At 43.0% G+C, this 25,382-nt stretch overlaps 1 long non-coding RNA gene across 1 annotated transcript in view; it reads right to left on the bottom strand.

The window, feature by feature from the left end:
• The window catches only part of LOC144771478 (uncharacterized), a 317,699-nt gene that overhangs the window by 188,207 nt on the left and 104,110 nt on the right, over nucleotides 1-25,382 (bottom strand). The window contains exon 2 of the long non-coding RNA XR_013599305.1: nucleotides 9,133-9,259. This is a non-coding gene — a long non-coding RNA (uncharacterized LOC144771478). The remainder of the gene's footprint in view (nucleotides 1-9,132; nucleotides 9,260-25,382) is intronic.

The raw sequence follows: 25,382 nt of genomic DNA, 5'->3' as shown, positions 1-25,382 counted from the left end.
ATTTATGTTGCGAGATCCGGTGACGGATCTCCTGGTTGGTTTTACCTATGTACAGTAGGTCACAAGGGCATGTAATGCCATAAACGACAAACTTGCTCTTACAGTTACTGAAGGATTCGTGTTTCCAGAAGATACCGTTATGCTGGAACAATGAACCCTCAATAGAAGATTCACAACACAGGCACGTGCCACATCTGTGGTGTCCGAGAATGGGGGGCATCCTCATCATTTGGCGCAGTGTCGCAGGTTTAGATGCTGGCATAGCAGCCCGAACAATGTGGTTGGCAATGTTATTTTCCTTTTTAAAAGCAAATAGAGGCATATCTACAAGACTGTCATCCAGATCTTTCACTAGATGCCAATTCTGCTTTATGACTTTTTTCAGATGATTGGCATTAGGGCAGTATGTCGTGACACAAACCTGTCGTTTCAGTTCAGGTTTAGTTTTGCGTTCTAGGGTGGTCTCACGTGGTGTCCATTGTGCTCTCCTCATACAGCTCTTCACGAGTTTCTTAGGGTAACCCCTATCACACAATTTAGATGTTAATTTTGCTGAGTGATGTTGAAAATCTTCCTTGAATGTGCAGTTCCTGCGAACTCGCAGGAACTGCCCATATGGGAGATTTTCTTTGAGGTTCCTAGGATGATTACTTGAAAACATCAGGGACTTATTTCTGTCAGTGGGCTTGCTGTATAGGGTAGTGGCCAATTTCCCTTGACAAGGGAAGACTTCCACGTCTAAGAATGCAATCCTCCTAGTCGAACTGGAAATACTAAATTTTATATCAGCAGTTCAATCATTCAACCATTGGTGGAACTGATCAAGAGTGTCACTATCACCCGTCCAAGTCATGAAAACATCATCAATAAACCGGAGCCACGCTCCGATGTATTGAATGAAAGGGTTGTTCTGATAGATGTATGCCTCTTCATACATTGCCATAAATAATACCGCCAATTCTGGTGCGAAGGGGCAGCCCATGGCTACTCCTTTGACTTGGTAGTAGTATTCGCCATTAAAGCAGAAGTAGTTCTTCTTTAAGGCGAAAGCTGCCAAGTCCACAATGAATTTGGTGGGCACCTGCGTCGGTCTAGGTCTGGAATCAAGATAATGTGTGAGTACTGCTATCGCCTCATCTTGAGGGATCTGGGTATATAGAGCAGTTACGTCCAAAGTAACTAGTCTGTCTCTGTTTTCACAGAACTCAATACTTTCTAATTTGTTGATAAAATCAGTTGATACCATGAAGGTAGGATTTTACACTGATCATGAATTCTTTTAAAAAACAGTCTACATATTTGGCTGCTGGCTCTAGCACAGAACCACACCCTGCAACGATGGGTCTGCCAGGGGGATGGTCAGGATCTTTATGTATCTTAGGCAATACGTAAAACATCGGCACTTTCGGATGTAGAATTTTAAGATATTCGAGTTCTTTTGGTCCAACGAAGCCTAGGTCAGAACCTTCTTGTATGATGGCAAAAAGTTCGTTTTGAAGGTCTATAGTTGGGTCTTTATTTATTTTACGATAACAGCTACTGTCTGCCAGCTGTGTCATGACTTCGGTAGTATAGTCGTTGATATCCCACACTACAATCGCTCCGCCTTTGTCGGCCTGCTTTATTATGACCGTACTGTCAGTTTTAAGATTATTTAGAGCTGTCATCTGTGCCTTGGTGGTATTATATTTTACATATTTCCTCTCTTTTTCCATAGCCGATATAGCCGACAAAACACTTTTTTCGAAGGTCAAAAGGTTTTTTGGAACTTTACTTGCTGGGGGACAGAAGTTGGATTTATTCCTAAGGCCAGTAACCTCCATTGGCTGATTGCTGGGGGCTTCCTTAAAGAACAGGGTTAATCTTAATTTCCTACAGAATTCAATGAATTCTGACTTCATTTTAACGAAGTCTGTTCTTTTAGAGGGGACAAATGACAGGCCTTTTGCCAACATGCTTTCCTCGTCAGATGTTAAAACTTTTTTAGATAAATTGAAAATAGGCGACGCATCTAGTTTTTGTAATGCTGCCGTCTGGTTTTCATTTCCCACGGGGTGTTGGTTCTCACTCGACCCCTGGGTAGTGTTTGGCCTCTCCCTAAAAAATGGGGGTTTGACGATTGGTTTTGTTGTTGTTGGTTAGCGTTCCAGTTCCTATTCCTATTAGGACGGTTGTAATTGCTGGTGGAATCACTGTCAGTTCCTGATGACGATGTATCACTGAAGGAAATAAACTGCTTTCGTGATCTTCCCTGGTTTCCTGAAAGGAAACGTCTCGATTCCGCCTTGGAATAAAAGTCGGCCTGCAAGTATGGGTATATGTTATCTAGCGAAAAGCCTTTTTTATCCTTCTCAAATTGGTTGGATTTTTGAGTTATCGTGTAGTCTTTGAATTCTTGGACTTCTTTGTTAACTTTATCCAAAAGTGCCTTGGCGTCTGCTATGGTAGGGTTAATACTTATTTCTGACTCTAGTTTAGAGATTTCGGCTAGTTCTTCTTTTGATATTCGGGCAGCTGTCTCAACTGTTAGAACCATTAAATCTCTACTGCATTTAGTTTCTATCATGGAAAAACCTTTCTTAAATATCGGGTCCTCTGTAAAAATTACAGGTATATTCTTAATTTGTAAACCAGCAGGAATGGTGCCTTCCCGGAGGTGTTGCAACAAGAAGTGACCATGGAGGTCTGTCCTTATCTGCTTCTTCTTAAGATGGATTAGTTTATCCGATTCGTTAGACGTAGTAGCTGTCTCACTTAGGGTAACTGAGGAGAAGACAGGTGGGTCACTGAGGAAGTTTCTGATATGATCCTCTGTATAGGCGAAGGTGTCTTTTTCTGCCATTACTCTAAGAAATCAATGAAAAGAAAAGAAAAGTTTAAAGACCTAAAAAAGGGGAAAGATTAAAGAATAGCATGTACATGGGACACAATCGCACAATTAATGCAATGTAAAAGGATAGCGTGAAGTCTATCCTTGCTTCAAATGGATGAACAACAGAACCTCGCGGGCCTGCGCCCGCTATTATAACCAAAAAACTACAAAGGGGGGGCTCTAATCAGTATGGCTGAGCCAATATCCAGAAAAACAAAATGAAAATGCCAGTACTGATGCAAAAGAATAATTAACAAATGTTTAAACACAGAACCTGAAGGAGTAATTCAAGACTGGGAGCTGATTAGTAGCTTTTATTATTTTGTTCAAAAGAACAGCTATATTTTAGAAAAACCTGTTCAAAAAGGTAGACAATATTACATGCTAAGTACAAAAATAAGAGATAAGGGAATCTTTCATCATATCAAACATGTCACAAGCATACGACATTCAACCATTCAGGAACAACAGGAAATTATAACATGTGCAATATATTACAGTGACCAATATTTACAGTGAACGAACAGGCACAAGAATGCTGGAGAAGGCCACGGTCTGCAAAGTATTTTGGAGGGTATTACTAGAAAATTATATATACAAAAAGTACATTCCTTAAACAAATTCAGATATTCTCAGTTTTTTTGTTAAAGAAAAAATGAACAAAGTAATGTACAAAGAGTAGTGATAAGCAACAGGGCGATTCAGATGAGCTTATCACCCATGCAGACTCGAGAGTGGCAATGGGCCTACGCGTTTCGAATCCTACTGGTCTATGAGGATTCTCTTCAGGGCCTTTGGTTATATCTAAAAGAAGAAAAGAAAGATTGAGGGGGAAAGTTATACAAGATGTGCATTCAGTGAATCAGCATCAGATTCCTCACTCAGGTATCACCCCCTCCTCCACAGCTTACCCAAATGGTGAAATTACATCCAGATAATCAAATTCACAGCATCATGGCTGGGGGGAAAAAAACCTGTACCTGAAAATGATCAAGGCAGACTAGAGTTACCTACGTGACCTAATCAGGGTGGCTGAAGAATGAAAGAATTGGAAAACTTATAGTCTTACCTGCCTTGATAGTAGGCGGGAATGCTATGCTAGAGGCAGAGTCACTTGGAAGAACGATTGTGGTACCTATAAATCAGTGGATACGTATATAATCAGGGCAGGTTTCTCGCTGGTAAAGAGCTAGAAGTTCTAAAATAGCTGCAACAGTCCTTACCTATTATTATTGAGCCTTTATTTTAGAGTGCAACCGCCGTCGAAATGAGAGTAAAACAAAGCACGATGTCTATAAAAAAGTAATGGAGCAAAAGCTTCAGTTAACTGCAACCGCCTCAGGATACTAACGTATCAATGTGTAACTGCTGACATTTCTTACCAGAAAGACTGAACATTCAATGTTGAAATTACTGTAGCCGACACTTTATTTAGAGTAGTTTGGGGAACCTGGGGGAGAACCAACATTGCGCTCGTCAGTACATTTGGAATGCTACCCACCAGTAATTCAATAAAGCTCGAAGGAAGCAACGCGGCTTACCGTAGTTAATTGCAAAGGGCGTGGTCCGCCAAACGCGGCTCGCTGATTACAAACGAATCACAGGCCCTGCAAAATATAACATGGCAAATGTCAGGGGACCGTTGGAACGGGTATGACTAAATTTAAAAAGGTTGTAGGCGTGTTACCGTAAACGCGGCGCTGCACGCTGAGGGCATTTTGAAGATAATTACTGCGGTAGAAACAACGGGGTAAGAGTTAGTTACGAGGCGGTAAAGTGTAAATGGCTAACACTGCGAGACATGCGTCTAGTAATACTCACAAATGAATCACTAGTCCAAAACCTCAGACGACGGCGTAGCGGGGAGGCAGCACTCTGGCACAAGCGCCTTAGCTAGCTGGGCTGCCGTGCGACCGCCCATATATACAGGTCAATAATTGGTATACGCCCACTACGTTTCCCGGTAGTCAGTTTGGAAACAGAAAACCAGGGCCGGATTAGCAGGTCCGCAAAGGTTTCCAGTGGTCTACTAGAAAAAAACGGAATTTGCATGCATAGGAGGAGTGAATGATAGTGAAACAAACCTGCTTATAATTTAAATATTTCACTTAGTTCATTCAGCCCAGACACAGCAGTGTCAAATTTGACTATTAAAAAAGCTTCCCGTTTCGACAATGCAAGATTTTGATCGCCACCACGGGGATTTTTTTCCACTTTGGAAATCACAGTCCATTTAAGGTCACTGACAGCATGTTGCATCCGCGTCCAGTGGCAGCAGAGAGGTGGCAGCCATTTTCTGCACTCCACAGTTCTGTCCTCTCTTCATGATTGCCCCATGATGTCTGGCTTTATCTTTCAAAATATTTCATCAGTTCTTCTTGCTCTCTAAATTCCCTCTACATGAGATATCATTTTTCTCCTCCTTCCATTTTCAGCATTTATCTAACATGAGGAGCATCTAATTCCAGGGACCATTTGGTCGATGTCAACCTCATATTGGTCAGTTTTCTATTTTAAAGAGATATAACATTTGCTCTCTTGTTTGGCGTGAACTAAGTATCTGAATATTTGATGTTCATGTTTGCAGTCTTCTGCTTTTACATTTAGCTATGTGACTCAATTTGCTGTTACCGAATACACTGCTCCTCTTGTACAGGGAAGTTGAGGAAATTTAAATCTAACCACAGGCCTTCAGACATAATATTTTCTGATTGTACTGTTTCAAGAGATACTAATAAAATGAAAGTCATTTAGTCACCTGAAAATATGACTTCAGCCATATAACGTCAACAGGCTGGCTGTTTTAAATGACTTTATCCAAATCCAAAATCTAGATTCAAAGGAGTCTTCTATGGAATCCCGAATTGCTGATGGTGAACAAAGAATTAGTGGCCTCCAGGATGAACCCTCTAAGATTGCAGAGTTAAATTAATTTAATAAAAAATCATGGCCGCTTGTTTTGGTTTGCTTCATCCATGTATCTTAAAGATCATCTATACTTTTAAGGACCATAAGGAACTGAAGAAATTCATACAAAACAGCGTTAGGGCCTCCAAGAAGATTGCTGGTCCTTCAACTTCTTAACTCCTGTTCATATGTTCATTTTGACTAGGCCCGGGCGGAGTTTGCGGAGTGCCCGCAAAGTGCCCCAAAAACTCAGCGGTGTTATGTGGAGTTCTGCGAATGGGCGGAGCTGCTCGCCACGCCCATTTAAGCAACATTTTATGTTGGATGCAGCGCAAAGTTCGTTCTTGCACCAGAAACTGCATGGGCGCGGCCATCTTGTTTTCTGTTCTGTTCATGGTGCTGGGCCTGTTCATGCACTCCTTACCTAATCTTTTCTATCCTCCCCCCAGCAAACTTATCTACCCCTCATTTTTATTTATTGTATTAGTGTGTGCCTTTGTGTTTGTGTATTGGAGCGGCAGCAGGGATGGGCAGTCACATTGCTTGCTTAATGAAAATTAGTATTATACTCACTAGCTGCAAGGCGTCATGACCCGTGAGAGTTATGACTTGTAATTGTGAATCTCCCTCTTTAGCAGCTACATCAGTGGTTGATTTCGTAAGGCCTCTTCTATCTGCAACACAGCAAAAGCTCACATAATGAATGCTAAAATTGAAGGATTGATGGAAATGGGAACGAAGGAAATGTTAAAAGATAGGATGGATGAAATGGTATATGAGTTAAAGGATGAGTGGGTGGATATTGGGTAAATGGATGGATGGGTGAAAGGATGGTTGAAAGGGTAGCCACTGAAGGGATGGATATATGGATGGATACTATGGATTGGAAATTTCGGTAAAAGACTGGATGAGAGAAAGTAAAGCTTAAATCATGGTGGCTATCAATGGGTGAATATAGAAGAATGAAAGGATGAATTAATAATTGCTTGGATGAAGAAACATGGGAGCTCTTCTGGAGAGGGGCATGCTTACCTACTTCACTTACTTGGTTTTATGATTATCAAAGTTTGGGTTCGAAGTGGGGTTAATTTAATTTTTGGCTTACTCCCTTGACCGACTGAATTTTTTAAGTGAGCAGATATGTATACCACCCATCATCATTCATCACCTCCCTCCCTTCCCATGGCATTTTGCAACCCATTACCTAAGTGCGGTATGGCTCAATTTGTGACTGCAGTGCTGACTGTGCAATGTGCATTTGCTTCAGTTTTTATGGCCATGTGAAGTTATTCGTAAATATATTTAATGGTTTCCCATAGCAGATTGATGCCTGTTCAAATTGTCCCTTTCCCTTTTGACTTTCATCAACTACAATCACTGAATAAGCCAAAGCTTAGCCACATGATAATGATCAGTAACACGCGCTTATTCTATAGCAAAAGTTTTTCCTACCCGGTCTAATCCTTCCAATTTACCACGCAGTAAAGTAAGCCATGCTTATTTTCCTTACTGCCAAGCAAATTCATTTGTTGAAAATAATTTGTGGTGGAGGGCAAGGCCAGTCATTTGCGTCTTTGGAATCAGTGTACAATATGAAAGGCATTTGGGGAAGAGCGCGTCCTTTGGAATTAAAGTAAGATAATTGTTCATATATATATAATAGCGACCAGAGGGTTGAGGCAAAAAGCTACTTGTCAATGCAATGTGTGGGAGGTAAGAAATGGTGCAGGAAACCAAGGAGTACATCCCTCTCTACTCCATAATTTGGAAGCAAATCAAAAGCAACATAAAACACAAAGTGGTTCCAGACACAACAATATCAAAATCTTTAGAAATCCAGTGAATGAAAATATATGTGTGCACATAGAAGACTTTCCAGATGCTGTTTCTTTTCTTCAAAAAAGTTCCTTATTGGGATGTTTTTCAAATTGAATCAAATCAAGCAGTTAAAATCCAGTAGGCTACTGGAAAGTTTTCTATGTGCACACATATACTGCCATTCACTGGATTTCTAAAGACTTTGATATTGTTGTGTTCAGAACCACTTTGTGTTTTAAGATAATTGTCCATTAAAACTGCCCATCTGCAGACTGCAGAGAGTAGCAAAGTACCTGATGTGCTAGCTAGCATGCCTCCATTAACTTAGCACAAGAGCTTGTACTCCATAATGCATAATGCCTTACTCATTAATCAGAGGTAATTTATTTTTATTTTTCAACAAAATGTTTAGTTTTTTACTAGAAAGGCCATTTAAAGAGAAAAAGAAAGTCACTTTTTTATTATTAAATCTGATGCTATTCTGCCCTATTTCTTTTCAGCCAGACAGTGTGTGCTTTTATGTGAAGCATGTGTGGGTAAACAATGGCCCTGCCATTTTCCTAATCACATCAAACTCCAATAGCCCTGAGGGACCAGCAATGTGCTGCTACTGTGCCACCCACTATTTAATTTTTAACGAGTGTTTGCACAGAGCATTGTTTAAAATGTGTCTTTTTTCTTGATATACCTATTCCTGCTGGTCCACCACCACCACCGACTTGGCAGGAGACAGTGGCCCGGCTGCAGTGGAAGAGCCTGGAGACCCTCTAGGGCAAATGCCGGCAGCTGGTGGCCATGGAGGATGAGGAGGCAGAAGCATCTGTTGCAGCCCCGGGTGCCAGTTCATCCAGCCAGCTGCAGCCTCCTGCATCCTGGCGCCAGCTATCAGGGGCCCTATCTGCCACAAATGCCCCCGCTCAGACCACCTATATCAGCAGCACCTTCTGCAGTGAATGGATTGATTCAAAGGCCGGTTAGGATGAATAGAGCAGAGCCTGGATCAACTCCAGACCCACATTGATGAATCCCTCTTCTGAACCCTCTTTACATTTTTGCTTTGGTGGGAGGAACTTTTGTTGTGGATGGAGAGGGTGGGGAAGGAGTTGGGACTGGGTGTTTGGGAACGTTCTTCAAATGTTTCTTCTTGGACATTGGTTGGGGATGGGGCAATTTGTTTGGGGAGAGGGGTGGGCCTATTGTGGGAAGAGAGGGTGGGTTTTCTGTTGTTAAATATAAAAGGGAAAATAATGTTATCATACTTTATGCCTGAAGTAGTTTGTTTGTGTTTCACTTTTTCTTTGCACTGATGACTTGCCTGTTTTCATAATCTGTTTATCAAAGTGTATACCGGTTAGTTATAGTTAGCTATATACCCTTGTCTTAATACCCTCTGTATCTATCTTCACCATTAGGGGGGTATGGTGCCATGCCCTTTATTGCCTGCAAAAGCCTAGAAAACTACTACTTATCTGCAGTAGAATTTAGTTGCTTACTTACTAACTGAACTAGTTCACTTCACTCCATAGTTCTCTTACCTGAATAAACTAAGCGATGGCTGCTACCTCTCTCAATCTTCCAAAACCTTAGTTGCTGCAGGTTTCCCCACGGTGCTGTTCCTATTCCTAATGGTGGTGGTCCCATTCCCATCTAGGTGAGTTCCAACTGTGGGATTAATCAGAAGGAGTATTCATCACAGGCAATTAAATTGAAAGTTACAAAATACTCTAATCAGGAAAAGTGCACTGAAATTCTGGAGTGAAAAAGGTTCAACGTTTATACAACACAATGCCTGAATGATGGTGCTGACAAGTGATGTTCTTCTATATCTAAACTATGGATCACTTTTATGCATGGGTGGATAGATGGAGCCAGTGAGGGCTATTGCTCAGGTTATAGAAGATCCTGCAATGAGTTGGTGTCGCTTTCAACACATCAGCCCCACTAATTGCATTATTGGCATATATTAATTCACACCTCAATAAATCACACAACCTGGGGGAAGAGGGTTAGGGTTTTGATGACTAGACAGGAATGGGGATTTGGGGAATGCTGTGACAAAGACAAACACTACACAACGACAGTATTCATTTGGCATTCATTAGTAGCACATCATTAATCTGTTGTGGACGGAAATAAAGGAATGAGTATGATACAGTTCAGTTAAATGCATTGCAAACAGTCCTTCCGCCCCATAGACCAAAGTTATTATTATATATCTAAACTAGCAGCCCGTCCCGACGTTGTCCGCCCCCAGTGTTTGTCACGCCCCCAGCACACGCCCACAGAAGAAGGCAGACACGCCCACAATGGACTACTTTGCTGGAATGGTTCTTTTACCTTTTAAATGTATATGGTGGCCGTCTGCATAGCCTATGTCCTTCTGCTGCAACTGCCCTTTCCAACGCTGTATTGGGTGTTGTGATTGGTGCTGTGGTTACTGAGATTACCCGCCTCAAAGGTTTGGGCTCTCTCTTTATAATATTAGTATGGATATAGCCATACTACTATTATAAAGAGAGAGCTGAAACCTTTGAGGCGGGTAAGCTCAAGAAGTACAGCACCAATCACAACACCCAATACAGCATTGTAAAGGGGAGTTGCAGCAGATGGACATAGGCTATACAGCAGCCCAACATATACTTTGTAAGGGGAAAAAACATTGTGGGGCAAAGTAGTCCATAGGAGTGGCACCAGCTCAGAGGTGGGCGTGTGAAAAGCAATCTACAGCGTGCGAATAGCGTTGTGGGCGTGTCGTTTAGCGTTGTGGGCGTGTGAGGTCTGATACTCACGCCTGCAGCATCGGCATCAGGATAGCGTTCTATCACGTCGGGGCGTCGGCGGGATCGGACACTGATGCGGTGTGTGGCGTGTAAGTGCCCCGCGTGTTGTGTGCGTCTAGCGTCGGCGGGAGCGGACACGGACGTGGTGTGTGGCGTCTAAGTGCCCGGACAATGTCAGGACGGGCGGGAGTGGAGACTGACACAGTGTGTGGCGTGTAAGTGCCCGGACAACGTCAGGACGGACGGGAGTGGACACTGACGCGGTGTGTGGCATGTAAGTGCCCGGACAGCGTCGGGACGGGCTGCTAGTATATATATATATATATATATATATATATATATATATATATATATATATATATATATATATATATATATATATATATTGATACCCCTCGGTTCCTTTTCGCCAGAATTTGCGGTGGTCTCTCGCCGGTTCGTAAATCCCTGCGGCAGAACCATCCGCATTTAAATCCACAACCAATTCCCCCAGCTGGGAGAAAAACAGGACAAACTCGCGTTTGTCTTCACTTATGTGGTTTTTTATTTAATCCTCACAGCATGGAGTTTCTCAAGCAGGCAGGCACAAATCTACGTGTTTCGGGATAGCATATCCCTTGTTCACGATCAATTTGGCTCCTGGCTCTCAGTCTCAATATAGTGAGTCACAATATTACATCATTTCCTGTTTGATGTTATTTTGGCCCTCGGCCTTCTGGATGATGTCGTTTTTTGCAATTTTTTTATACATTTTTTTATCCGTCTGCATAGCCTATGTCCTTCTGCTGCAACTGCCCTTTCCAACGCTGTATTGGGTGTTGTGATTGGTGCTGTGGTTACTGAGATTGCCCGCCTCAAAGGTTTGGGCTCTCTCTTTATAATATTAGTATGGATGTTCTGTCATCTAGGTTTGAAAAATACAAATTATGGAGGAGTGAAGTGAGTCCACACAGTTCTAAAAAATTATTCTTAAAAATGATACTGTATTGCCAAATTGGGTGGTGCCTTTACATTCTTCTTGTATAGTCTGCTTGCCTGGCTGAAGCGGTCCAATAAGGTAAGCAGGAGTTTTATGGAGTTTTTGTCTTTTGTGCTGGAGAATGGAAGGCCTGCATATTGTAAAACGGAAATTATATTGTAGAGTCAAAGAGAAGGACAGTAAGTTAGCTTCATGAGGGGAGTACCAAGAAGACTAGGAGGCAGAGCAAGATGACAATCATTTATTTTATGGCTCATGTGCGATCAATTAACTGATAAGTGAGAGTAAATTACAACTAATCACAGACAAGTGGCGGCATGTGCCTAGCTCATCAATCTCACAACTGTCATCATAACATTTAGCCAAGTATGTGCATAATGAAATGTGTTGATAGGACATAACATGTCTATCTCCGGTTACTTACAATTTACAACAAAAGGTCCCCCACCGAACACATATGGAGGGGTTTTAAATTTGAGCCAACACACACACTCAGCTGCATTGCATTTCCCACATTAATGCACCTCGACCAGTCCACCGAGCAGAGTAGGCCTTTAAGAGTCATCATCATGTTGGTTTCCCTGAAGTTGATAAATTCCATTTCCTGGCTGTTGTTGAGGTAGTTCCTGAGTCCTTCCATCATCCTCCTGACTCTGAGTAAGAAATATGTCCAACTTTGTTCTGACTCCCAACCTAAATGAGAGCGATCGAACTGTAGTACACTGCTTTCAATGAACAAGAAGTGAAACATTACAGTAAATTCTTGGTGTATATTTGGGTATGAACTACACGGACTAGTCTGGTCTTTGAGGAGTGTAACCCAGAAAACAAAGGAGTGGACCCAAATCTTGCTAAGCGTCCTTCAACGTTGGATCTTGGTCTTCGCGTTCTGGTCTGGCCATCATTTTACCTTTGATGTTGTGCTCGGAGTCAGTTGATTTCGGCATTGCAAATTTGTCTAATTTCGTCTGCTGCAAGCCTTTAATACCTTTGGCGCCCGACATCTCAATACTCTCCAATCAGGCCAGGTCTTCGCCTCTAGTTCCTGCGCCCTCTCCTGTCTGTGGTGTTTCAGTGCGTCGTATTCCTTCACCCTGCTCGCCCTGTATAATATAGGCACCAGTCCACCCCAGCTCAGTGCGTGGGAGCTGTGCTCAAGGGTCTGCTTTGCCCCCCTCAGCGCCTTATTGATGTCCAGTGCGCGGGTTTGAGCTATTCAGTTGTGTCTGCAGCAGCGTCTCTACGCAACACTTTCAGGGCGGTAGTGTCATGATTAGCCAGGACTGATCTGTGTATGACCCACTATGTAACGTCCAGGGCCACTGAATTTAGATGCTTCCCCCAAACATGCAGAGAATGCAGGCCCCAGAGTGTGCCTCCATGACTGTGCCAATCATGTATGAGGGTTAAGCTCACCCAAGCCCGCATGTCACAAGATGCCAGTTGCAATCAGGGCTTTTTTATTTTCTAATCCACCTAATAGTATGACCCACTTCTCTGGTTTCCACTCTGCCGTGGCAGTTTAGATACTGGGCGATCCGGCCGAACCTGCAACACCGTCCAACTGTTCACTGGGGGCCAGGAGGGTGCAAGGACAGTCGGTGCTGAACACTGTACCTCTATGGCACACTTTATTGGCCTCTCACTTAGCGCCGAGGATGGGACCGCTGCCACGCTTGTCTCCTCTAGCCCCCGTCAGGTCCTCGCCTCAATCTGCAGTCTCACCGCAGGGCCATATCTATTTGCGCTCCGCTGAATTTTCTTTGAAGGTAGGCCACGGTCCCTGGCCTCGCATTGCCAGGGGGGCTGGTCCAGCGATGTCACCATGCACGGCTCAGAATCATGCCATGCCCTGCCTCCTGATTCCAAAGAGGCCACCGGCTGCAGTGTCTTATATTTTCAGCCGCGGCAACCCGCAGCTCAGTTTTTCACTCGTTAGTGCCCATGGTGCTTCGGGCGGTCCCGCCGTGGTTTAGGTGACGGATTAGTGTGGTGTATTACGGGGCATGGTCGGAGTACTCCGGAGCTGTTTTATCCGGCAGTCATGTCGTTCAGTAGTGAAGCCACGCCCCCTTATTTCTCTTTCTTGTTTGTTTTTTGTTTGTGTGCTGCATTGTGCACCACACATAGAAGGAGGAAAATGCAACCAATGATCGTTTTTGTGCTGGAAGGTCAGGGTGCCTAAGTGGTGCTATGCAGACAATTGTGCACAAGCGCAGAGGAAAGCACAGGAATGCTTCATATTGCTGTAAATATGATGCATCCCCGCACTTTCCTAATGACGCAGATTAGTGCAGCAAGTTGGCTTGCAGAGCTGCGCTGTGTCATTTTCTAGTAAATATGCCCCTGATCATTGAGCTGGAATGAGTCTATTAACGGTGTACCTTCATTATTATAACATCATAAACCATGTCCTTCTCAGGGAAATAATACTAAGAGTGCAGAGTGAAAGAAAGAGTTTACGGTAAATTAACAAATGTTTTGTTCTGGTGCTAACCTGATGCACAAAACATAGCATAACAAAACATTAATAAGGCCCCTGAGACAGTGCAAAAATATGTTGCACTGAGTGAGTGCCTATATAAATGTTATTAAATCCACAACTTTCTCGCAGGAAAGAAGACAATATGAACCCAGCACTGAGATCACTCCACTGGCTCTGATGGAATAAACAATTAATTTCAAGCTCTTATGCACCATTCATGAGGCCTACAGGAGCACAATCTAAGTGCTCGAAAGCCCACAAACACATTAAAAAACTCTGTAAATATATCAGTAAATGCAAAAGTCTGGTTCTTGATGGGAGGTAGTTCAGTAGGAGTTTTAGAAGCGAGGTTAGGTTGTTCCATTCTTTGGACCTTAAACACTCATGACTCTAGGTCCATGTATATTGCACTTACACATCTAGAGGCACATGAGTGGTCAGTCTGATGAGCGAGACCCCTGGTTGGTAGTGAAATCCTTTTTGTGTTATATATGTTGTGTTCATAGTGCAAACGTGTTTGAACTTGCTTAGTGAAGTAAGCAGGAGCTGATGGTTTGGAATTAAAGTCGGTTTTATGTGAACTTGTTTACATAGTTTGAGGCCCGTCTTCCAGTTTTGTTTAGTAATAATAATAATAATAATAGTAATAATAATAATTATAATAATAATAATAATTCATTCTTTATTCAGATGCAAAAAGCGTCCATAAAAGATACAATCTAACAATCGTACAATGAAAGGACGCGTACAAAGCATAGTATAACAACATTTCATACTAATAAAACATCACCAAATTTAAAAATAAATAAGTTGGTAAAACAATAGAGGGTCATTAGCTGTACACACCATCATGCTAAAAAGAACCACGTGAGTGCAGGCCACACAGAGATCAATCAATTCTAGAGAGCCTAGATCTGTAAGCGGCCTGCAAAAAACGTAATACTGCACACAGGGTATATGGGTTCGGCAACAACTGTAAGTTCAAAAGTGCCACTTTATCCTGCCTAAACTTCAAGGGGCATATCAGCAAGGGCTTGCGATAATTATCGCTCAGTGCTCTTAGCACGAGGATAATTATCGCAGGCTAACGCTGGATTCTATCGTGGAGATAGCGTGCTATCAGCAATGCTTATCTCCCAAGCAATAGAAATCCATGCGTTAGCCACAAAACAGTGTGATTATCGCTGGAAATCCAGCAATAATCGCACTGTGACAGGCGATACCTTGCTGATAGGGCAGGGTGGACTTAGCCATGTAATCCACCCAGGCCCGGACTGGCCGTTGCGGGCACCGGGCAATCCCCCGGTGCACCGCAAGGGTGGGGGCCGGTTTTGGGCCCTGGGAGCCGTTTTTGGTACAGGGCCGTTTTTGCAGCGTAGCTTAGCATAGCTGCAAAATTGGCCCTGTAACAAAATCGGCCGAAAACCGGCCCTGCAAAGAGCTCGGTCGCAACCCCAGGGTGCCGGCCGAGCACTTTGCCAGGGCCGGTTTTGGTTCTCAGTCCGGCCCTGAATCCACCTCCCATTGGATTACATAGCTAAGTCAGATCAACGGCAGGCGAAAAGAATTCTGCGCTAAGCACGGTTAGTGCTTCTTTTCCAATCGCTAAGCAGGTTAGCGATTCCCTTGATAATTGGAGAAATGTCGGTTAGCGACATTTCTCCAGTTATTTTGGGACGGAACGGCCACTTTGCATCTCATTAGAGATGCAAAGGTGGGCGTTACGGGCAAGGATTACCCTGCTGATAAGGCAATAAAATTATCGCCGCTTTTCTTCCAAAAACAAAAGCGGCGATAATTTTATAGCGTCGCCTTGCTGATATGCCCCCAAGTTCTTTAAGAGGGGTCAGAGAAATTGTTTTCTTGCCAGTGAATACAATTTGCACAATAATACAAAGTGGAGGGTGTTCTGTGGAGATCTAAGATCGCAGCCACAGGGTCCTCTTTGATTTAAAGAAAAAACTCCAGCCGGGTATGCTAAAAGATAATGAAGGTAATTAAATCTAAAACCTGTGATTAGAAATCTATCATGAGTGCTATTTAAAGCAGAAATATTGGGTTCCATACCCAGGATGGACTTTAACACAACATAAACCCTCACTGAGGGTTTACTGAGCCACTTTTTTCACGTTGCGTCTTTTGTGATAATGACATCCCCGGGGCTTAAAGTGTTGTGTGCAAATAAAAATTCTGGCCTCCCTATGGCATGAAAAGACTTCTTTACATATCGTATCCAGGGGATTTTATTTCTGTAATCCAAGGCCAAACAGTCCAATAGGATCAGGCGATTTAAGCCCTTATTCTCACATGTCCATATCTTCAGCCAGCACAATAAAGGTTTAATTGCCAATTGATTCACCAAATAGTCAACCCCTAACTCTTCGTGCACAGAGGACCTGATGTACCTTGGGGGACTCGCAGGTTCCAGCGCAGAAACTTATTTTCAGCCACCTGTGAGAGGGGACATACCCTCAGATTTCAATACCATATAAAAACTTTGAGATGCCTTTGGATTTGTACAATTTTAAAATGACCTTCGGTGCCCATGAACCCAATCTACTAGTGAAGCTGGTAACAGCCCCCATAGTTTTATTCAACTCACTCAGCTTGCCCTCCAAGAGGGCTCTTCATGTAATTGATCATCAAATAACACTCCCAGGTAGGGAAAAGCTGGTACCTTATCAAGAGTATGGTGACCAGCTTTAAAACGTTTCGTTAGGAGCCCCAGGGGCCCGCAACTAAAACAGAGGACTTAATTAACAGACAGGTCCTCCCTGTCCATTAAAGCAACAAATCAATCTATTACAACCTGCAGGCCCCGGGCCGAACGGGCCATGAGCACCGTGTCGTCTGCATAGAGTAAAAGTGACAGATATCTACCCACTCTTGGGGGGTCCAACTGAAGTGCCAAAAGGGTCACTTCGAGACCATTAATATAAACTGAGAATGGAAATGGGGCTAAAATACAGCCTTGATGCAGTCCCCGTGATTGGTAAGGCCCCCCTCATAGGAAAATCTCACTTCCACTGTCGTATCATCTCACAGACACTGTCGTATGGGCATGGAGTGAAATAAGTATGTCCCACAACTTAGTCCAGTTCTATCGGTCGAAAGCAGACGTAAGGTCCTTGATGGCTATATACAAAGCACCCGTTGTGTCAATGTATATTTAGATATCAGAAGGTAAATGTTGAGACATTGGTCTGGGGTTGACAGGCCTTCCTAGAAACCCTATTAAATGTCCGATAAAATCTGGTTGTCTATGGCCCACAAGGACAATCTAGATAGAAGAACCTGACCCAGAACATTGACGATAGCATCAATGAGGGAGATCAGGCGATAAGATTGTAGGTTGTCCTTTTCCCCTTTTTCGAAAATTGGTACTATAGTGGCAGTAGACCAAGTGGGCAGTATCCCCTTCGAGGTCACCACATTTAAGATTTGGGTCAATATAGGGGACCAGACCTCAACGTTATCACGGAAAAGGTCCGGAAGTATTCCATCAGAGCCCGGGGCCTTATTTAATTACAGCAGCTTGATGCTTGAGTATACCTCGTCCAAAGAGACGCTCATGGGAATAACAGCCAGGCCAGTAGATGTATCTACCCATGGCTCAACTGGGTAACCTGCATTATATACCTTTTCAAAGTGGGAAACCCACTCATCTAGCATAATATGATGGCACAAGGTCGGTCAGACTGGTTCCGCAAAGCAGGGGCTATTTATGATCTCCAAAATAGGGCTGAATCCCTCAATTCACCTGCTTTGATTAAGTCCTCCCATGCCTGCGTTTGTAATTGGAGCCTGCGATCTTTCAGCGTCTCTTTTTAAAGGCGCCAGCACAGAGACACTCTGTCTTTATCCAGGGTCACCTCTCTCAGGGCTACCTTTAACCACCTTAAAGCCTGGGAGCACTTACTGTCAAACCATGGACGGGAAGCCAAGCCACGTCCGCCACCTGTGTGGTTAAAAGGCCAGAGACTACCTGAGCAATGGAGGAAAACAAGCTTAAGATTTCCTCACTCATTGCATGAAGATCCAAGCCTACATCAATCTCTTGCTGACAGGAGGAAAAGAGCGCAAAAAAGGGAGTTAGGTCCTTGGAGGGGCTGAGGGAGGGCAGGACCGTTATACAATATACATACAAGAAGATGCCCCCTTCTCACATTACTTACACTATTGCTTTTACAACGACCGAATAAACACATTCATTGAATCCGGTCTTGTATGTTTATTTATACCTTCTACTGATTTGAATTTTTAGAAAAAACTTTTTTTTGGTTGACAGAGAAAAATACACATATCAGGAGATATTTACATTCTTATTTGGTCAACAAAATGCATATTAATCTAACATCACCATATACAAAACATATATTTACACACAACTCAAAGAACATTTCAAAAACATCCAACAAAACAACAATTCATCATTTTGGAATTCATACAATACAATAAATCAATTATTTAATTCCAATTTCTAAACAGAAAGCGATTTCATAACAAGAGCTACAATATCCATTTCATCCAGTTAAAAGGACAAAAAATGCGGTGCTTCGCTCTTGATGGATATGCCGACGCGTTTCAGGTTCGGGTCAAAATTCCCCAAACCGTCATCAGGGCTCTGTTAGTTATCTGTTGAGGATGCAGAAAAACATAAAGTTTTAATGACCCTTCAATTCCCTCAGTCCTCTACTAAACCGTTTGGACAGGTTATATGTTTACCTGTATTTTTCTGTGGGTGACTGCTGGTAACTGCTGTTAATTACTGCACTCCTCTCTTCGACTCTGGGGGAGTGTCTAGGGATCAATGACATGTTTTCCTTAGTCTAGCTCTAAACTTGTAGAGTGGTAGAACATTTTTTAACATTCAATTAAACCAAAAATGTAAAGATTCATACCTCCGTCTGCGCGGGCTGGCGCTGCCGGAGGAGGGGAAGAATTTTCTATCTCTGCTTGCCTTTTGATCCTAATTATAGACACATTAATGTTTTTAGCTACATTCTTATTTCATACTTAGTATGTTGCGTGGGTACATGAACACTGAACCTACCCTACCTTTTGGGTCTTCCAAAATCGCGATGCAGCTGGGCTGCTTCGTCCGGTTTTGCCACCACGGACCCTTCCACCTAGTTTGAACAGAACCTCCATTAAGTACACTGTTTTTCTATTTAAATCTATTTATAAAAAAGGCTTTCGCGTTGTCTTTACCCGTATGTTCAAGCCAGACATTCCCTACCTTTCTCTTTCTTTATCAGCAGCGGAAGGGGTCGTGTCCTTTTCTTCAAGCTCTTCGCCGGGGCACGGTGGATAACAAACTAATCTGATAACAAAAAGAAGAACGCGGTGAACTGTAACACGCGTTCCCTGCTTATTTACCCTGCAGCAAAGGCTGGCGCATTTCTCTTAGCGCATTACCTGAATGTTTGGATTCCGCTCCATTAGGTGGAAACGATACTGCTTGCCTCCTCACTTGCTGTTTCTAACTGCGGCCGCCATTTTGGATCTGTTAAACTTGCATCGATACACATGATGCATTATGGGAGTCGTAGTGTAGGAGCGAACAGAGTGCGTAGTTGCACACTATTCGCGTTGATTTTCGTGAAAGGATGATTTAGTGTGGTGGGACCTGATTGTGTGTATGGATCAACGACGGGACCTGGAATTAAGGTCTCATTGTTGTCCAAAACACAGTTCTTTGTGCAGCGTTTTTACTTGAGCGGAGGCGGTGTGACACCAAGTTTCAAACCGTGCATCGTCACACACAGTGCATTGTGGGAGCAGTAGTTTGATCACCAACTGCTCACAATGGTTCTAGTGAATAGATGATTTTGTTGGAAATTGGGTGTAATTCACCAAATGATTAGATCAAAAAAAGGAAAGGAAGGGACCTATGAATGGGGTCTCAGTGTTCTCCACAACAAAGTTCTTATTACAGCGTGTTTATATAAGCTAAAGCTTGTACGATCCAGCAGTGTAACACCAAGTCTCATATTCTCGACAGCTCTGACATACTGTTCAAGCCAGTCAGTATACAGTTAAATTTCAGAATCAAATATGCTTCCTTCTCGAGGAGCATCTTATCGATATCGGCAGAGCGCTGCACATTATTCATTGTATGAAGCACTGACCACTTGAAGTCGTTCTCATTGTGGGACATTTCGACAAAGTGCTCTACCATAGGGGCAGTGAGTACCTTCTTTTTAGTTCTTGAACTGTGCTGGGCTATACGGAGGTTGACCTGTTGGTTGGTTTTGCCAATGTAAATCCTGCTGCAGGGGCAGATGACTACGTAGATTACGTTTTTTGTTTTACAATTTGAAAAACCAAGGTGCTTCCATTTCACTCCCTGATGTTGGAATTCAATTCCTTCGATTGTATTCGCACATGCGACACAATTGCCGCATTTGTGATGCCCCTCAATTGGTTTCAAATCCCACAGTGCAAGCAGATCATGCTTAGGCTGGGTCTTTGTGAGATCAGCTCGCACAATCTGTTGTCCAACGCTCCGATTCTTTTTATACGCGAAAATGGGACGCGGAAAAGGGCACTCCAAATTTTCCAAGAGGTGCCAGTTTTTTTAGCACGGCTTGCCTCAATTTGTGCGTGTCTGGCCCAAAGGTGGTCACGCAGACTAATCGATCCAACTCTTTCTTTTCTTTAGTCTGGAGTAATGATTCGCGTGGAGTGAATCGAGCTCTTTTATATGAATGCTTTAACAGCTTCCTTGGATACCCTCGATGAAGCATTTTGTTACAGAATGACTGGGCATGATGGTCATAATCCCTAATTTCGGAGCAATTTCTCTGAATGCATAGCATTTGGCCATATGGTAGATTTGCCTTCAGGCTTCTCGGATGATAGCTTTTATGGTGCAAGATGGTGTTCTTGTCTGTTGGCTTTTTGTACAACGTTGTTTTTAGGACACCATCGGCACAGGACAATTCTACGTCCAGGAATGTCATTTTTAGTTGTACTTGTCTCGATGGAGAACTGGATGTCCCTATGTCTGGAATTAATCCATTCGTGGAACGCCAATAGTTCGGTGTGGCTCCCCTGCCACAGGAGCCACACGTCATCTATATAGCGCCACCATTGTATGATGCTTGCAATGTATGGATTATTATTTTCCACAAACATGGTCTCATATTGTGCCATGTAGAGCACTGCCATTTCTGGGGCATAAGGACAACCCATGGCAGTGCCCTTGATTTGCATATAGAACCGATCGTTAAACACGAAGTAGTTCTTTTTAAGTGCTAACGCTGCAAGTTGTAGTATAAATGAAGTTGGCACTCTGTGGGGCCTGTCCCTTTTGTCTAGATACAACTCGATTACCCCAAGTGCTTCCTCTTGAGGGCTTTGTGTGTAAAGGGACGTAACGTCCATAGTAGCCATTATTTGATTTGATGGATCGAACCGAGTTCCTTCCACCTTGGATAAAAAATCAGTAGTATCCTTGAGGTATGATTTGACCTCCTTTAGAAAGGGCTTTAGGAAAAAATCCACATACTTGGATATAGGTTCCAAGCAGGAGTCACATCCCGACACAATCGGGCGCCCTGGTGGTTCGGCTTTTGTGGATTTTCGGTAAGAGGTAAGGGACTGGAATCCGGGGGCATTTTTTATTTAAAAAAAATCATACTCTTTACTCCCCAGATCCCATCAGATCAAATAATGGCTACTATGGACGTTACGTCCCTTTACACACAAATCCCTCAAGAGGAAGCACTTGAGGTAATCGAGTTGTATCTAGACAAAAGGGACAGGCCCCACAAAGTGCCAACTTCATTTATACTACAACTTGCAGCGATAGCACTTAAAAAGAACTACTTCGTGTTTAACGATCGGTTCTATATGCAAATCAAGGGCACTGCCATGGGGTGTCCTTATGCCCCAGAAATGGCAGTGCTCTACATGGCACAATATGAGACCATGTTCGTGGAAAATAATAATCCATACATTGCAAGCATCATACAATGGTGGCGCTATATAGATGACGTGTGGCTCCTGTGGCAGGGGAGCCACACCGAACTATTGGCGTTCCACGAATGGATTAATTCCAGACATAGGGACATCCAGTTCTCCATCGAGACAAGTACAACTAAAATGACATTCCTGGACGTAGAATTGTCCTGTGCGGATGGTGTCCTAAAAACAACGTTGTACAAAAAGCCAACAGACAAGAACACCATCTTGCACCATAAGAGCTATAATCCGAGAAGCCTGAAGGCAAATCTACCATATGGCCAAATGCTACGCATTCGGAGAAATTGCTACGAAATTAGGGATTATGACCATCATGCCCAGTCATTCTGTAACGAAATGCTTCATCAAGGGTATCCAAGGAAGCTGTTAAAGCATTCATATAAAAGAGCTCGATTCACTCCACGCGAATCATTACTCCAGACTAAAGAAAAGAAAGAGTTGGATCGATTAGTCTGCGTGACCACCTTTGGGCCAGACACGCACAAATTGAGGCAAGCCGTGCTAAAAAAACTGGCACCTCTTGGAAAATTTGGAGTGCCCTTTTCGGCGTCCCATTTTCGCGTATAAAAAGAATCGGAGCGTTGGACAACAGATTGTGCGAGCTGATCTCACAAAGACCCAGCCTAAGCATGATCTGCTTGCACTGTGGGATTTGAAACCAATCGAGGGGCATCACAAATGCGGCAATTGTGTCGCATGTGCGAATACAATCGAAGGAATTGAATTCCAACATCAGGGAGTGAAATGGAAGCACCTTGGTTTTTCAAATTGTAAAACAAAAAACGTAATCTACGTAGTCATCTGCCCCTGCAGCAGGATTTACATTGGCAAAACCAACCAACAGGTCAACCTCCGTATAGCCCAGCACAGATCAAGAACTAAAAAGAAGGTACTCACTGCCCCTATGGTAGAGCACTTTGTCGAAATGTCCCACAATGAGAACGACTTCAAGTGGTCAGTGCTTCATACAATGAATAATGTGCAGCGCTCTGCCGATATCGATAAGATGCTCCTCGAGAAGGAAGCATATTTGATTCTGAAATTTAACTGTATACTGACTGGCTTGAACAGTATGTCAGAGCTGTCGAGAATATGAGACTTGGTGTTAGACTGCTGGATCGTACAAGCTTTAGCTTATATAAACATGCTGTAATAAGAACTTTGTTGTGGAGAACACTGAGACCCCATTCATAGGTCCCTTCCTTTCCTTTTTTTGATCTATTCATTTGGTGAATTACACCCAATTTCCAACCAAATCATCTATTCACTAGAACCATTGTGAGCAGTTGGTGATCAAACTACTGCTCCCACAATGCACTGTGTGTGACGATGCACGGTTTGAAACTTGGTGTCACACCGCCTCCGCTCAAGTAAAAATGCTGCACAAAGAACTGTGTTTTGGACAACAATGAGACCTTAATTCCAGGTCCCGTAGTTGATCCATACACACAATCAGGTCCCACCACACTAAATCATCCTTTCACGAAAATCAACGCGAATAGTGTGCGACTACGCACTCTGTTCGCTCCTACACTACGACTCCCATAATGCATCATGTGTATCGATGCAAGTTTAACAGATCCAAAATGGCGGCCGCAGTTAGAAACAGCAAGTGAGGAGGCAAGCAGTATCGTTTCCACCTAATGGAGCGGAATCCAAACATTCAGGTAATGCGCTAAGAGAAATGCGCCAGCCTTTGCTGCAGGGTAAATAAGCAGGGAACGCGTGTTACAGTTCACCGCGTTCTTCTTTATGTTATCAGATTAGTTTGTTATCCACCGTGCCCCGGCGAAGAGCTTGAAGAAAAGGACACTACCCCTTCCGCTGCTGATAAAGAAAGAGAAAGGTAGGGAATGTCTGGCCTGAACATACGGGTAAAGACAACGCGAAAGCCTTTTTTATAAATAGATTTAAATAGAAAAACAGTGTACTTAATGGAGGTTCTGTTCAAACTAGGTGGAAGGGTCCGTGGTGGCAAAACTGGGCGAAGCAGCCCAGCTGCATCGCGATTTTGGAAGACCCAAAAGGTAGGGTAGGTTCAGTGTTCATGTACCCACGCAACATACTAAGTATGAAATAAGAATGTAGCTAAAAAACATTAATGTGTCTTTATAATTAGGATCAAAAGGCAAGCAGAGATAGAAAATTCTTCCCCTCCTCCGGCAGCGCCAGCCCGCGCAGACGGAGGTATGAATCTTTACATTTTTGGTTTAATTGAATGTTAAAAAATGTTCTACCACTCTACAAGTTTAGAGCTAGACTAAGGAAAACATGTCATTGATCCCTAGACACTCCCCCAGAGTCGAAGAGAGGAGTGCAGTAATTAACAGCAGTTACCAGCGGTCACCCACAGAAAAATACAGGTAAACATATAACCTGTCCAAACGGTTTAGTAGAGGACTGAGGGAATTGAAGGGTCATTAAAACTTTATGTTTTTTTGCATCCTCAACAGATAACTAACAGAGCCCTGATGAGGGTTTGGGGAATTTTGACCCGAACCTGAAACGCGTCGGCATATCCATCAAGAGCGAAGCACCGCATTTTTTGTCCTTTTAACTGGATGAAATGGATATTGTAGCTCTTGTTATGAAATCGCTTTCTGTTTAGAAATTGGAATTAAATAATTGATTTATTGTATTGTATGAATTCCAAAATGATGAATTGTTGTTTTGTTGGATGTTTTTGAAATTTGTGTGTAAATATATGTTTTGTATATGGTGATGTTAGATTAATATGCATTTTGTTGACCAAATAAGAATGTAAATATCTCCTGATATGTGTATTTTTCTCTGTCAACCAAAAAAAGTTTTTTCTAAAAATTCAAATGAGTAGAAGGTATAAATAAACATACCAGACCGGATTCAATGAATGTGTTTATTCGGTCGTTGTAAAAGCAATAGTGTAAGTAATGTGAGAAGGGGGCATCTTCTTGTATGTAGACAGGAGGAAAAGAGGCTATGGTTAAAGGCCTTCACATTTATACTCGCCCAGTGTAGGTGCCTACCCTGATCCCTGGGGGTTAAGAGTGCCAGGGGCTTTCGAGGACCTGTTGAATGGTTACCCAACCCTATCAACAAGAGTGTCAGTGGATTGTGATCACTAAATGGGTAATGTTCTATCTTAAACAAGCCAGGATCCCCACCCAAGAGGGCTGTCACAAAGATGCAATCTATGATAGTGGTAAAACCCCTTCCATTACAGGATGGGGCAAATGTGAGATAGGTCCGGTGTGCCAATGGTCTAGTGTGAATACCAGGTTATGGGTGAGTAAGAGATTGTTTAACTCTTCGCCGGGGCACGGTGGATAACAAACTAATCTGATAACAAAAAGAAGAACGCGGTGAACTGTAACACGCGTTCCCTGCTTATTTACCCTGCAGCAAAGGCTGGCGCATTTCTCTTAGCGCATTACCTGAATGTTTGGATTCCGCTCCATTAGGTGGAAACGATACTGCTTGCCTCCTCACTTGCTGTTTCTAACTGCGGCCGCCATTTTGGATCTGTTAAACTTGCATCGATACACATGATGCATTATGGGAGTCGTAGTGTAG

Source organism: Lissotriton helveticus, chromosome 1_1 (genome assembly GCF_964261635.1).
Source record: "Lissotriton helveticus chromosome 1_1, aLisHel1.1, whole genome shotgun sequence".
NCBI classification, from domain to species: domain Eukaryota; kingdom Metazoa; phylum Chordata; class Amphibia; order Caudata; family Salamandridae; genus Lissotriton; species Lissotriton helveticus.
Note: the sequence above shows the minus strand (reverse complement) of the source record. Positions and strands in the feature narration are given on the sequence as shown.